Source organism: Peromyscus maniculatus, chromosome 4 (genome assembly GCF_049852395.1).
Source record: "Peromyscus maniculatus bairdii isolate BWxNUB_F1_BW_parent chromosome 4, HU_Pman_BW_mat_3.1, whole genome shotgun sequence".
NCBI lineage: Eukaryota > Metazoa > Chordata > Mammalia > Rodentia > Cricetidae > Peromyscus > Peromyscus maniculatus.
In genome coordinates, this window is record NC_134855.1 from 129,134,142 (window position 1) to 129,147,904 (window position 13,763).

At 46.2% G+C, this 13,763-nt stretch overlaps 1 protein-coding gene across 1 annotated transcript in view; it reads right to left on the reverse strand.

Annotated features, from left to right (window-relative positions):
• Nucleotides 1-8,962, reverse strand: part of Ninl (ninein like) — a 76,408-nt gene extending 67,446 nt beyond the window's left edge. The window contains exon 1 of the mRNA XM_016003976.3: nucleotides 8,779-8,962. The gene's annotated coding sequence lies outside the window, so the exon portion shown is untranslated. The remainder of the gene's footprint in view (nucleotides 1-8,778) is intronic.
• Nucleotides 8,963-13,763: the final 4,801 nt, after the last annotated feature.

The following is a 13,763-nucleotide window of genomic DNA, read 5'->3' on the forward strand; positions in this document are numbered from 1 at the left end:
GTGTCTAATTATTCTCTCTTCTATCTGAAATTCCAGCCGTGCAATTGGGGGCCTGAGGCACCACACACTGTTGACTGTTTTGTTTTGTTTAACCTCTGTACATAAACAGTCCAGAGAATCTGGAGAGAATTAATATTTTGGATTTCTACTTCTAAAGAATAGGTCTGCTGTGAAGGTCAACACCCACAACTGGAAGGCTCCAAAGGGATTCACAATTGCCCCAAACTAGTCATCCTAACTGCAGATAAACAACCGTTCCAGAAACCAGGCAATGAGGAGATCACTGGATTTCTCTACTATTGCTGTTTCAAAGACACGCCAAACAAAATAACCTAACAAGTTATAATCTTGGGCTGATGCAAAGTTTCCCCTTAGTCAAGCAGGAATCCAGAACCACTAAACATTAGACTTGGGCTGGAAACATTTCTAGTGATACGCAGAGGGCCTCAAAGTCTAAAGAGACTTCAGAAGTTTCTAGCTCTACAGTGACAGGAGGCCCAGGAGAGACAGCAGAGCACCTGGGGGACATTGGAGCACCTGGGGGACATTGGAGCAGCTGGGGGACTCTGTAGGTACTGCACAAAGTACCTGTTCCTTGAGGCCTGGAGTAAATTACCCAGTGGAAAAAATTCACCAGGAACTTGTAACAAGTAGAACTTGAAGGGAATGCTGAGAGCCAGGAAGCAGGACAGCAGCTCAAGTTCACACCTGGTCCAGAGAGAAGCTCCAGGGCTGTTGGCCGAATGTACATTGTCATTCTATGACTCTGACTTCAAAGACTCTTTTTAAAAGCACTCCTGTTGAAGTCCTAGGAGTCTAGAGCTTTAGAACATCTTAGGCTGCCTCCTTCACTGTCTTGGAAACTGTTTTCTCTTGACAAATAGGGCAAGGGAAGCACAGGCAGGTGGATTCTAGTTATTTCAAGAAATGAGCTGAATCAAACTCAGCACAGGAGGCTGAGGCAGGAGGATCCAGCATATCTAAAAAAAACCTGCATATTCACCGTGGATCCCCGTGACACCATAGCAGGTTTACTCTGTGTACCTACTCTCTGTGATGTTCGCACAATTATGAAGTCACATGCTAAAGCATTTTGTTGAACATGACCCCATCCTTCTGCAAATCTATACAGGAGCATGTCTGGTTGAAGACCTCATACCCACCTCTTCCACAACCATTTTAAGGTCAGTCTCCTGTCTCCATTAGGGATTAGACCCTGGGTTTCTGCCCTTGAACTTTCTGAAGTCAGCTTTGACTGAAAACCAACCATTGTTCTGCTCCCTGAGGCATCCAACAAAGGAAGACTGGACTAGAGTGTGGCGGTGAAGGCAGACATCCAGTCTACAGTGTCTGTGTATGTACGAAGTGGCGGGTGGGAACAGTCAAAGCAGGAGACCAGACTGGGGCACAGATGTCAGTATGAGACAGAAAATGTTTACCCCTGAAGCTACTCAGAGGAACGTCATCTTCCCCTCCTCTTTAGACCCTGGGACCAGAGAGACACTACCCTTCACATAAACCTAAGAGGCCACTGAGTCTAAGGCAAATGACATAAAAATAATGTCAAAGTCTGATGGATGCGAAGATAACATCAATTTTAAGGCGCACCCCAAATTCAGAAATGTTACCATAAAGAAGGTGTATCTTGGAATAAGGAAGAATACAACAGGCTTTTTTGAGTCATAGACTGTGGATAGAGGGCAATGTTTTCAAAATGTTAATAATTTGTCTTTAATCTTGAGGATTTTGTACATGTATAAAATAAAACACGATCAGACCCACCTTCATTTCTTCCTTCCAACTTCCCCCAAATCCTCCCTAACTTGGCCCCTTCCCACTCAATGTCTTTTCATTTGTTTGCTAACCTACTAAGTCTAATTATTGCTGCATTCATGCACAGCTCCAGGGACTTGGCTGGGGCAGCAAGGGAACAAGATAAAAAACAAACACAGACAGAAAGCTGGGGTTGAGGGATCTGGCTTGCTGCTGGAGAAACCAGCACCCCAGAAGTTTGGCATGTTTATTAGATAGAGTTGAACAGAGAGGTAGGGCTATAGCATATGGCCACACAGGAGGTGGGGTTATTACATACAGATAAACAAGGAGGCCAAGTATAGAGCTAACCAAGGAGACAAGTTTCACTAACCCTGGAAGGAGGGGCAGTCTCTGATGCAAACATGGGTAGGGGGAGAAAGCTAGAGTAGGTATTTTCTGCACCCCAGGAAGGCTTTACCATCCCCTGAGCTTGAGGAACCCCTATGGGGTCCTTGATATGGCTATGCCTATATAAACAATATAAACAAACGAGTTTGTTCAGGACTTTAGTCAGGGCCGAGTTCCCTACAAGCACTGCTCACTTGTGTATGGGTGTGGAGCCACCCACTGAATCATGAGAAATCTGCCAGTGGCTACATGCTCAAAATAGAATGATCCTCCCTCTTCTAGTAACTACCAGCTTTTAATAACCCCTCAGTAAGGGCTGAGACCGGGAGAGGACTCCCCATCTATACCAGAATTGGGGCTGGATTATTTTACGCAGCTAACCACGGCTGCTGTTGAGTTCATAGGTTAACAGACATGTCAAGTCCAGGAGACAGCATTTCTCAGCACTCCCCATTATCCAGCTCTTACACTCTTTCTGCCTCCTCCTACCTGACCCTGTGGGAGAGAAGGATGCTATAGACGTCCCATCCATGACTGGTCACTCACAGTCTCTTATTCTCAGCACTCTGAATTGTATGAGCCCTGTGTATTAACCCCTACTCACTGCAACAAGAAGCTTCTCTTAAAATATTAACACTTTATTTTTTTCTCTGTGTGTCTGTGTTTGTGTATCAGTACAGGAGCACGCATAGGTGCATGTATGCATCAGGTGTGCATATGTGCATTAGGTATGCATGTGGAGTTTAAAAGACAACCTCAGGGGTCACCCATACCTTCCACCTTGTCTGATTCAAGTCTCTGTTTACATTGTGCACACCAGGCTGTTGTCCTGTGATTCTGGAAGTCTCTCTCGTCTTGCCATAGGAGTGCTGGGATCACAGTTACTAGACCATGTCTGGCTTTTATGTGGAATGGGGAGATCTAAACTCAGGTCCTCATGCTTGAGGATCAAGTACTTTACCACTTTGAGCAAACTCCTGACTCTTTCAAATCTGCTATCAGACATTTCATCAATACCATTTCCTTTTTCATCTGTTACTAGAGAACTGTATATTTGGGAAGCCTCAAAACACCTTGTTTTTCTCGTGCCTCCTGTGCTCCTGTGTTGAGATTTGTGCATCTGATGGATCAGTTATCTAAACCACACCGACAAAGCGTTTTCATGGTAAATGTCTTCCTCATGAAGATGGGTCTTGGGGTGTCTGTTTGGTATGCAATTTTGATTTTGGCTCTGGCCAAGAAGTATGGTGTAGTCTCCTGGAAGCAGGTTTTAGAAGTTGTGGACAGAAGAGAAAGGAATGACTTAGGGCTGATGCACACAGCAAAGGGGATGGGATGCCCATGTGCGAACACACCAACAGGAGGGAGGATCCCTGAGTCTGGCTGTCAATCAGTCTAGATGAACGGATGAGTTCTAGGTTCAATGAGAGACCCTGTCTTAAAACACTAAGGTAAAGAATGATTGAGAAAAGCACCTGACATGAACCTCTGGCCTTCATACGCATGTTGATGTATCATACACACACACACACACACACACACACACACACACACACACACACGCACACACACAAATTTAGCCCCAAATTCCCAGCGACCTGGGCGCTATTTCTGACAAATTCACAATCAGGCCACACATAGGGCCTGATACAACTAACCCGCTGCCTCTGCAGTGAGGCCTACATAAGCCCACCAAGAACCAGGCATCCAAGGACTATTTCTCCCATGCTTCCACAGCATTCTGCCTCCAAGCACAGGACCTACCTCCCATCCAGGGATTCTCATGCAGAATAGTTAGAAAACACCTGAGACACAGGGGAAGGGATCCCCCTTTCTCTCCTGGCTCTAATTTCTATCTTTTGCTGAGTGACACAAAGGATTTTCACATAACTGACTAAGCCTCCTGCAAAGAGCTGTGCTCCACTTTATCAGAAACAGCCCAAACAACACTGCTAGAATGGTTAGTGCACCACGCCTGAAATCCACATGCCTTGGAACTTAAGTAAGCTTCCCTCTGATCCACGTCTCATCTCTGCTGGCTCTCTCTTCTCCGGGCACAAGTTAGCATGATGTACCTAGGAAAGTCTTCCCTTCAAAGACAGATTCCTATGGAATAAGATAAAGGATTATACCAGTACACTGCTCTCAAATATCTAAATTTTGCTGCAGGATAAGTAGCTTCAAGTCCCTCAATCACATATACAGCTGCTACTGGGGCATTTCAGTGTTTCTCTCCACATTTGACTCTCTTCAAATGTGTCTTGTCTTTCTGCTTCATCAACACTAACTGCTTTAATGTGATCATCCTGAGACTTCTTTTTGTTGAGAAACACACACACACACACACACACACACACACACACACACACACACAGAGAGAGAGAAGATGGAGTAGTCCTGGGTGTGTATATTATTGACATGGGCATAGCCATGTCAAAGTCTTACCCGGGTGGCACTCAGAGGTATAACAAAGCATTCCGCTAACCCAAAGGTTTAGGAGAGACCGGCCAGTGTGTGCAAAAACTAGCAACCACAGCTTCCTCCCTTAATCCAGGATGACTGCTCCCCTACAGCAACCTCCTACTGAGACTAGCTAATCCCTCTCCTGGTTCTGATTGCAGTAGGTGCTTCCATCAGAGTGAGCACATCCCACCCAATCCCAGCTTTTCTGTCTGTCTGTCTGTCGTTTCTTCATTCCTACCTCATCCCAGTCAGGTTTCCAAGGTCAAGCCATGCAGGACTCATCACACAAACACACAAACACACAGGCTCTGAGGGTCCTCGGGCTGTACTGACACAACACGGAGTTCTATCTCCTGCTGCTGCTGCTGCTGCTGCTGCTGCTGCTGCTGCTGGCACAGTTCCAACAGACTAGATCCCACTCCTTGTTCTCTGTTTCAAAATTTATTTTATTATATGTGTGTGTGCATGTGCAGAAGACCAGAGGAGGGTATCAGATCCCCTAGAGCTGGAGGGCCAGGTGGTTGTGAATCACCTGACCTGGGTACTAGAAACTACCTCTGGTCCTCTGCAAGAGCAGTAAGTACTCTTAACCAATGAGCCATCTGTTCAACCAAACCCATTGACCTTAAAGAGAGTCACAGAAATGATGCGCCTTTACAACCTACCCTGCATAATGCTATGCACAGAGGAGCAAGTGAGTGACAAAAAGTAACGTCAGCTACAGCTGACACCTTACGTCCTGTCACTTCCCTGTCTGTTTATACTGCACTACACTAGGTTTCCCGTCGCTGGCAGCTGAAACATCTCTATATACAAAACTCTTAGAGACTTAAAAACTCAGAGCTTTTTATTTCCCTAATAGACAGTGACACCCCTCAGTGAAACTCCAACACAACAAAATCACTGCTTACTACATGAAGCAGATCCCCAGATATGGTAACTGGGATATTAAAGACGGTAGCACATCACACAAAAAAGAAAACATCACTTTTTTCTAATGAGATACAAAGCAATGTACACACACAAAAAAAATTGCAATACACCCTAGCACTCTTTCAAACTTGAGTAATCAAAGTTATGCGGAGGATTCTGGTTTCTTACAGAAACAAAACATGACTTGAATGCAAGGGAGATCACACCCCAGCCTTGGGGAAACAAGAAGCCTCACAGGCTCTCCATCACTGAAGTCTGAGCAGGTGAGTCCATAACAGAGACAGGGGGAAGAGCAGTGCTAGATCTGCATCCCACACATGGGAGATACACTCCACACGCTTCATCAGTTCCTTAAAGACTTCTGTTGGTTCAAACAGAGCTGTCGGTGTGTCGTCGGCTCAAGGACACCCAGAGGATGGGGGTGGGGAGCGCTAAGCCAGCCACTGCGGTCACCTTCCAACAGCTCCAGGTAGAGTCTGATCCAAAGTTTTAGCCTCCTGCTGTGAATAACCAAATTTCTGGCACTGAGCCTGAATTTGTAATTCATATTTGAAGCCAAGGACTGAGTTAAACCCAAACCTAGAGTCACTGCCACTCAAACACTGATGAGCAGAAAAGTAACAAAGCACACAAAGAGAAAACTCTTCCAGTCAGGAAACTGTGAGTTCCGGTGTGAGGCCAGGACACTGCCCCAGATTCTATATCCTGCTTCTAGATCTTTACTGAGCCAGGAGAAAGAGAGGTACCTAACAGTTGTCTAGTCATGGCATTCCTCAAAGGCTAGGAAGAAGGCGCTCAGATGGGATCCTCATGTGTTTCAAGTCTCAAATGTCACATGTATTATCCTGAATATTTAGAGAGGATCACCCACCAAATAACATCCAAACCCATACTTTACGGTTAGAATTCTGCTGAACATTCCTAAAGATGCAAACTCTAAGGGATTTATACTTGGCTGTCAGCAAATGACCCCAGCCCACACATGTCCTAGCAAGGACCTAACATGTCTTCAAACTGCAACATAAAATGACTTAGAGAAAGCCCATTTTCTGTAAGTTTATATAGATTTTTTAAAGTTTTTTTTGTTTGTTTGTTTGTTTTTGTTTTTCGAGACAGGGTTTCTCTGTGTAGCTTTGCACCTTTCCTGGAACTCACTCTGTAGCCCAGGCTGGCCTCGAACTCACAGAGATCCACCTGGCTCTGCCTCTCAAGTGCTGGGATTAAAGGCATGCACCACCAGCATTAAATCCTAACTTTTCCTTTATAACACGTGTTCTTTTTCTAAGTCAGTGTTGTTACATCTTATCTGAAGTTCAAGTTTTTGGAGAAGGTTATTTTCTCATTCTGGGGGGGAAAAAAGCCGTATCCTCCTCCAATTTTTTCAATCTCCATTTTATGTAACAGAAAGATCCTACTTTTCTTTACCATCTGAAGATGTGTTGCTAATGATGGGGATACACACTGAGAAGTGAGTCATTTGACAATTTCATTACTGTGCTAGTATCATGGCGTGCACACACACTAACTTAGATTTCGAAGGTTAATCACCTGAGTGGCCTCTCAACACAGTTAACAAGCTCCATACACATGAGATGCTTGAGGCTGCAGCTGACACAGCAGAGCATACTGTCTTACAGTGAGCTTTCTAAATAGTAAAACTAAAGTCACGACAGAAGTATAGTTACAGTAAATGCAGTAAGAGCTGCTTATCTTTGTTACAGTTACTGGGCTGGGGATGTAGTTCAGTAGTAGAGCTTAGCATACCTGAGACCATGGGCTCCATCCCCAGCACCCCCAAGAGTAAACATTAAGCGCTACACCTAACTGCATACAGTAACTCTTACAAAGCTGGCAAATTAGACTGTTAACATCAGGAACTCCTTGAACTAGGATGTAGCAATCATTACAAGGTTACAAGGGATGACATCCCTAACAGGAATTTTTCAGTTTCTATTAGGACCACCTTCACATATGTGGTTTGTCCTCCATCATTAGTGTCTGGCAAATGACTACAGACTAGCCTGATCTCTAGTAGCTTAAGCCACTAACAGATGATGTAAAATGAACAGACCAGGCAAGCTGGCCGCTGCTGTAACTGCCTCCACTGGCATGTTCCTTCTCATACACACCTGTTCTTGCACAGTTTATAAACTGCTTGGCTTAGTGTTCTAAAAGACTCATTTCCTTTCTTTCTTCTTTCTTTTCCTCTTCTTTTTTTTCCCTCTGCTTTAAAAGTAGTGTAAATCCACAGTCAAGAACCTGGAAATCTCAGCCAAAAGCCTCTAAGAAGAAACGCTATTTTAACAGTCCCTCTTGGCTACCTGCATTGTACATCAGTTGACCTTTTGCATGGGCTGTCTCTGGACCTCCTCCCCGGTTCCAAAGCTTGACTAAATCGTTTAGCGAAGAGAGTGCATCACTCTTCACTTGCACCACATACAAACAGCTACAGAGATCACCTGACAATGTGTGCGCGTGAGAAACCATGAATCGGACTCCCATCGTGGGATCTGCGAATTTAAAAGACAACTAGACTAAACCCAAACACAGGATCTCTGCCACTCTACTACTGATGGACGGGTCTTGGAAGTGCACAGCAAAGTAGCAGAACGGGTGCGCTGAGAGGGACGACCTTGACACAGATGCATCGGGCTTCTCCGCCCCAGAGAGGTGTCCCAGTTTTCAACAACTAAGTGCAAACTGACAATACAACCAGAGATCACAAGGACGTCTTCACCAGACACAGGAGAGATCAACGCGCAGTAACAACGCCAGCAGGTGCTCCCAATCAAGCACGGACCCCGGCTTTTCCAGGGGGGCCGGTGGGCGCAGACACAGGCGGGGCTCGCCTCCTGCTCCGGTTCCCCTCATCAAAAGGGGACGAAGGCGGGAAGCGCGGCGGGCCCTTGCAACCCACGTTCCGAGTTCGTCAAAGTTTGGAGCGGCGGCTGCACCCCACGCTAAGTTCGGGACCGACCACCCCTCCCAGTCCAAGAGCGCCCCAAGAGAAGCGCGACTCCGGTGTGGCTTGGTGTGGCTTCCCGAGAGCGCGCCCGCATTCCAGACATCCGCTCCGCTATGCCCTGGAGGCAGCATGAGGATGCCGACCCCCGCGGCCCCGCTCGGCGCTCCTCGGCCCCGCTCGGCCCTGTTCGGCACCCCTCGGCCCCGCTCGGCTCCCCTCCCCTCCCCTCAGCTCCTCTCCCACGCCCTACTCACCTGGAGAGTGGGAGGTTCCGCTCGCTCTCCGCACGCTGAGTCCGCGACGCGGGCGCTGGGAGCCTAGTGCAAAGCGATCCGGGTGGGCTCCCCAGCCGCGCGCCCCTCGGCCGCTCTTTGTGTCTGGCGGCCCGCCGCGCTCCCCTGGGCTCCCAAGGCCTCCGGGCGCCGCCCCCTCGCTCTCGCGGGGCCTCCCCAGGGAAGGGGAGGGGCTGTATCAGGGGGCGGGGCATGGAGGGGCGGGGCGAGAAAGCAGGCGGAGCTGGACCAGGGGCCTAGCTGGTCAGGAAGAAGAGGATACAGTGTTAAAAAAGCTAGGCTCTGGGAGATGGGGTGTCATAAAATCCAAGTTACCCAAGTCCTTTCGAGTGGAGAATTCCACAGAGTGAAAGGCAGCCAGGGACATGTAAAAAGCCTATACCATACTCTGATCAGCCATACTTTGGCTCTTTTGATATGTCATCACTTGTCCCACCTAGTGAAGGACATGACAGCTATGTACACCCTGTACAGATGAACATGACAGCTATGCACACCCTGTGGCAGTGGTGTGGCTGTGGGACATAGAGCCAGGGCCCTGATTCCCTCTAGATGGTGATATGAGGTTCCTAATTGTGCTGTGCCATAGTTGCTACTGTAAAGAATGTGTTTCATTGGGACTGGGGAGACGGTTCGGTGCATAAAGGCCCTTGCCTTGCAAGCCTGATGACCTGAGTTCAATCCCAGAGCCCATGCAAAGGTGATAGGAGGTGCTGGAGAGATGGCTCAGCAGTGAGGAACACAGACTGATCAACTCCCAGCACCCACATGGCAGCTCACAACCATCCGTAACTTCAGTCCCAGGGGATCCAACGCCCTCTTCTGGGCTCCTCAGCCACCAGGAGTGCATGTGGTGCACAGACATGCATGCAGGCAAAACACTCATACACATAAATTTAAAAAAATAGAGGTAGTAGGAGAGAATCAACTCCACAGAGCTTTCCTCTGACTACACACACACACACACACACACACACACACACACACACACATTAAGGTACGTGCCCCTCTGGACACACACACATATAAGCATCATGCACACACACATTCACACAATAATAGCGTTTTAAAATATTTTAAAAGACTATACATTCCCTATCTCCTTACACTCTGTTTGGGTTTTTCATGTACTGTTAGAGAATGAACTTGGTATTAGTAAGAATCACCATGCCATTTAATGAATGTTGGAGTTTATTCTACCCAGTTATATATCTCTAGCATCTTCACTTTCTTCATTTGTGAAGTGGAGATGTGAAAAAGACCCTTTGCAAGGAGATGAACTAAATCCATTCAAGTCAGCAACCAAAGTTAGCCATCACAGCAGTGGCTCCTAGCCAGAGAGAAACAGGCTATGTTGCTCAATTTTCGCTAACTACAGCAAACACTTGAGATAAGAAACTTGTAAAGAAAACTGGGTTTGTTTGGTCTTTCAATTTTAGAGCTTTTAGTCCATGATCATCCATCTTTCCTGCTTGTGGCAAGTCACACCACATCAAAGCTGTGATGTAAGGGGGCTGGAGAGGGAGGGGAGTGGCGGGGTAGGGAGGCAGAGTCCCTTCAGGGGCACCTCCTCAATGACCAGAGGATTTAGTCCTAGACCTCACTTCCTAAAGGGTCTGTTGCTTCAACAGCACCACAGACTAGAACCAAGCTGGCAGTATGTGGGAAACATACCCCCTCCAAACTCTCATGTGAAAGGAATAAGTCCCTCCACTTGACAATTTAAAATTGACAATACCAGTGCCTGAACCTTCTCCTGGAAACTCTTAAGATTTCCTCAGGAAAGAAGCCGAGTCAGTCTTGTCTCGCTTTCTTATACTCTTTGGTCCAATCCACACATCCCAGCAGCATCTCATCCCGGTGGGCCTTCTTTTTGTGAACATTTTATTTGTTTGATTTTTAAAAGTTATTTGATCAATTTAGTCAGTGTGCATGGCGGGGGTGGGGGGTGGGGGGCACATGTGCTTCCTGGAGGGAGGGCAGCATCCTTGTGCAGCAAGTGCTTTTACCAGCTAAACTGTCTCCCAGGCCCCAGAAGGTAGTATCTTTACTTCCCATCTCCTTTTGAACACAAACGGTGGAACGCATGCCCCCAAGTCGTCACTAAAGGAATGGCATTTGGACCAGGTTCTGGGACTGCCTGATTTCCCACATAAAGAAAGTTGCTTTTCCAGATAGAGCGACACATTCTACCTTTGCCCTGCAAATCTTTTTGACAGGCCAATTACACTTAACCTTCCCAACAAGAAAAGTTGCATTGTCATGGGACAAAATATGATCCCCTTTCATTGTGGATATAATGTATCATTTTTGAGCCAAGGAGCTAGGAAACAAGGCTTCTGCCCTAGAGTCTATGGGTTCAGCAGCCCACGCTGGTACCTTATCTATTCTCAGCAGCTCAGCAAATGCTGAGCAACAGGGAGGCTCACCGTCCCAGTCTGGCTGACTCACATTCGTTTTAAAATTATCAGTTGTCTGTGTAATGGTCACAGCTCTTTCATTTCACACTGTTGTTTTGGCAGTAACTCAGTAAACCCTTGAACTGATAACGCCATTTTCTTTTCTTCTGTCTTTTTATTTAATTTTAATTAATTCATTAACTTATTTATTTTGGCGCTGAGCAGGAACATACAACCTTCAGCTTGCTAAGCATTTCTAACTGATCTGCATCTCCAGTTTTAACATTATATTCTCAAAGTATGATAAAATGAGAAGATTTCTTTTTGATCCTTGGACTACGTCTTCTTCTTTGATTCTTTGTATTTTGTCTTCTTGTTCCTGACTGAACCAGAGGAGGAAATGGTAGGACCACTGCAAAGGCTCATGGTGTTCTTGAGCAATCTGTCCTTTTTAGAAATCTCTTTTTTCACCACTTGATATGAGTGCCCTTTGGTTTGGGTGTCGGGGATTGAATCCAAGGCCATGTGCATGTTAGGTCTATGCTCTACCAATGAGCTTCACCCACAGTCTATAATGACCTTATTACTTCCCGCCTACATTTTTTCTCCTCCTTCCTCTATCCTTCTCTTCCTCCCTCTCTCCCTTTATCACTGAGCTACATCCGCACCCAGCCCTCTTGCCCAGGATTTCTAATATCAGTTGGCTTGTACTGTGTGATTTCTTTCCTCCTACCTCATTCCTCTTCTCCTCCTTTTATGAGACATGGTCTTTCTCTGAGGATCAGGCTGGGCTGGAACTTGGCAATTCTCCTGTCTTAACCTTCCAAATATCAGAATTATAGATACATGCCACCACACTCTACTTCTTTCTTTCTTTTCTTTTTGGGTGGTCTAGTAGCTGGAGGATGTGGCAGATTGGCTAAGATGCTGCCCTAGTCCAGTTTTTTTTTTACTGTAAAAATACTTGCAGTTGAGTAATTATAAAGAGAGGAGTTTAATTGAGCTCACAGTTCTGAAGGCTGATGATCTAAGACTAGGTGGCCCCGACCAGGGTTGGCCATGCTTTATCACATACTTGATGTCAAACTACTCCTATTTTTATGGTTAAAAAAAAAAAGAATGTGTAGGTAAAATTAGCCAGCTGTACTCAGTTTAACAATCCCAATTTTGTTGGCAACATCCAAAGCATCATAATCAGAAGCTAGCAGAGCATACGCCTTCTTCTCTTCATCAGGCCCTCTCAGGGTATTGACTTTGGAAACATCGATGTAGCGGAGTTTCTTCACAGCCTGTTTGATCTGGAGCTTGTTGCCTTCACATCCACAGTGAACACAGATGTTTTGTCATCTGTCTTCTGGTGCTGTGCTCAGGGGGAGCTTGATTTTGGCCCAGTGATCAAGCTAGTGAAATACCCTTGAGAGGGTGTTTGGGCCGCGTCTGGAGCCACAGGGTCTTGAGCCTCTGGAGGTGAGAGACCTGTGGATCCTCTTCTCGTGGCTGTGGATGCCTTTCCACAATGCTTACTTGACTTTCGGGTCATTCACTTTGGCTTCTGGCCCGGAGGAGGGGAGGGCAAGAACTTCCTTCTTCACTTTCAGCGCCATCTTAGTGAAAAGGGTTTCTGACCTCAATCTCCTCTTGAAAGACCTAAGCAGGAACCCACAAGAACTCTATCACCATCTTCTGAGGGCAGCGGCCCCAGTGATCTAACCACCTTAGGTCCTTCCTTTTTAAAAATTATTTTTGTTTTGTTGTTTGTTTGTTTTTTTAACATGAGCTTTTTGCTATATGCTGGACTGAGACTTGGAATCCTCTAGCCTCAGCTATTTAAATGCTGGGAGTTCAAGCATGGAACTCTATATGCAGCCTACCACCTCTAAATACCACTGAATGGTAACCAAGCCTCTGGCCTATAAAGCCTTGGAACAACCCGTGTCCAAACTGTGGTAGAAGGGCACTTCTCACAAGAAAATGACAGCATTAACTTAGGTTTGATAAGTGACAATCTCAGTTTCTCTCTACCAGGGAGGGCTGGGCCGGCCCCAAGAGGCCATACTCAAACTTTAGAGACAAACTGCCTCCAAACAATCGCAGGCTTATTTTGTCCAGTTCAGAGTATATTAGAGTGCACATTATTTGTCTATTTGCCAAAGTATAGGAGTGGGATTAAGCATCCACAGATTGGAAAGTAAGGTAGGGATGTAGCTCAGTTGGTAGAGTGCTTGTGTAGCATGCACAAAACTCTGGGTTTAACTCCCAACAATGCATAAGCCAGGTGTGGGGACTTGTGCCTGTAATCTCAGCACTTGGGAGGTGGAGACAGGAGGACCAGAAGTTAAGTCACCCTGGCTATACAAAAAGTTTAAGGCCAACCTGGCACACCAGGTAGGATAGCAGAGAGAGTACAGAGACAGATAATTAACACTAAAGACCTTTTGAGAAAGTCCTATGGAAACTTAGTACAGTAGAAACACCCTACGATACATACACATAAATATATAAAAAGATTAAATTGAGTTACCCTGTAACAGGGAGAATAGACACCAC